Consider the following 2506-nt stretch of genomic DNA (forward strand, 5'->3'; position numbering starts at 1 on the left):
AGGCCTGACAAACACAGTTCATGCTATCTACCATCAGTGGCTTCAAACATCAGAACTGCTTCTTGGGGCTCACAAAATAAAGAGCAAGAAAATGAGTTCAGAGAGCAGAACCCCTGACATTGTGCCAAGAAACCACGTGTGGAAGAATACGTAGGAAAGATGTAACACTGACACATGAATCAGAGCTCACAAACTGTTACACAGCCTTTCAAGTTGAAGTTGAAATTATCAAATAATCATAAGCAAAAATGGAGGTTTAAAAATAATAAAATCAATGTGTTTTAACAGGTTCACTATAAATTGCAAGGGTTGGTAAAGACGAGAAACACTGGGATTCCTTGAAGTCGGAAATTAGGTCAGATTCTCTCATTTACACCATTGTCTTTATCGATGTCTTATGCAAATTCACATTCACCTTTATAAAGAGCATAGATTGGATATACAGCACGTCTCTAGTTTTCCCCCATGTATCTTCCATCAAGAAAAAATATTCTTTAAAAAAGGAGCAGCAGGACGGGATTGTTTTTATTTTTCCTTTCAAGAACTTGAGGGGGAAAAAAAGTCTTTACCAACCACACTATTACAATCCCTGTTACGTTTGAGACCGGCGATGTTAGTAGGGCAGGAAAGGTATAGAGAGAATTTCTCTTTGTCAGAAGACAGGCCCCTCAGCCTCTACATTTGATGCAGCGGTCTGCTGAGAGGGAGGCAGCCCTCGGGTTACCCACAGGCTGGCCTTTTTGCTGGGTCAGACAGCCCTGACCTACTAAACTGCTTAGGTTTTAATTGCTCAGGTTTAATTGCTTACGTTTGACCTGGTATTTTCAGGTTTTTTGGTATGTGAACTTTGTCTTTTGTGATGTTGTTGAGAAAGCTTGGGACTGAAAGAGAAGGGAATGCCACAAATCTTGAGTTCAGACCGACTTCAGTTTCTTCTTCACATTGATCAGGATTGCATCATTAGTGACGGTTACATATCAAATTACTTTGGGCAAATCTCACTTACCACAATCCGGCCAGAGGCTCCTAAACAGGGTTTCTCAGAAACTTCCAAACCTTTTGCTAGCTGCAGCGTGTCTAGCTTTTGAAAGGTGTCCGCACAGCTGCTGGAAAGCACTAGGAAACGGATGGTTGGGTCACCTAGAAGGACTGGTGAGCAACAGTCCTAGTGCGAGCGAACACAGAATTAAGGGTTAAATACTGGATATTCTACTGCTGCTGTCCGAGAAATTCTTTTAGAAGCAGGATAATTAGGTTTCATAAAACCCCTTCTGTTTTCTCACATTTGACACTTTTCAGTACTGCAGTATAACTACTAAACTGTACGCTGAGAATTCATGCATATCGCCAGCTACCTACCTCATCATCGGCACAACAGCACGAGCTTCAGAAGTCTCATACAAGTTTCTTCACCAAAATCACCTTTCAGACAATTTGCAGGGCGTTCAATTTTACAGGGGAAACCTGAGGTTTTGGTTTGGGTTTTTTTTTTTTTGCTTTTCCTTGTTTTGTTGTTTCTCTTGCAACCAGTAAAGCTGCTAGGCGCCAGATGCGCAACCCGTACTGTCCTTTATGATACGTCTGGATCCGGCTCAAAGCGATGCTGGCACCTCTGAGGATTTATAGGCTGCTAGTGACTCTTCGGTCCTACCAAAAACCTACCCAACCATACAGGGAAATTATGGCTTTACCCTGCTGAGAACCGCTTCTTGCCTTCCCCACCTGACAGCGCAAATGGAGTTAGTTGTGAGACGCACCAAGAGCTAAAACCTGATAGGTGCAACCTATGTCTGGGAGGAACCAGAACCCAAACAAACAGTTGTGACAGTGACACAATACTGGTTTCTCTCAAGACACAGCTAATGCTACAACGTGAACTGAAATGGCACAGAGAGGATAAACCTGACCAAGCAGCAGAGACCCGCGTGGTAGATACCCTCCAAGGTCGTAGTTAGATACAACGGAAGGGAACACACACTTCTGGGGTTTAATCTGCCTTTCGCAAAGACCACCGCTGCACCCTGAGCGTGCCGATACATGTTCATTGGTATAAAAGACCATAGCAGGAGGAGTTTACACGGTGGGTGCCTGAAATTGGGTGAGGTGAAACTGAGCCCAAGTGACTTTTGCTCTTCCTTTGTCTCCGATTATTTGAGATACATTTTAGGAAAGGTGTATCTGATTTACATTGATGAGCAATTTCTCAAAAATCACCCACTCTGAAGCATTTCAGAAGTTGATCACCTAAGGGAAAAAACAGCACTTAAAGCCACTCCTGGAAGTGCACAGCACTGTGACCAATTCTTGATGTTGCAGATCAAGTTGCATTTCAAATCGGTGGCACAGACCTTCATCCCTCCCCTCCCTTCTCCAGCAACGGGAAGAACTCGTCTTTCCGAAAGCTGGATTCTAAACTACGCCTTGGGCTGCAGTGAGTCAAGGTTTCATATGGGATTGGTTGAGCGGTTGTTGCTTTTTGCCTTGTGGTTTTTGTTTTTTCTTTCCC

This window comes from Buceros rhinoceros, unplaced genomic scaffold, assembly GCF_000710305.1.
Source record: "Buceros rhinoceros silvestris isolate BGI_N320 unplaced genomic scaffold, ASM71030v1 scaffold12660, whole genome shotgun sequence".
NCBI classification, from domain to species: domain Eukaryota; kingdom Metazoa; phylum Chordata; class Aves; order Bucerotiformes; family Bucerotidae; genus Buceros; species Buceros rhinoceros.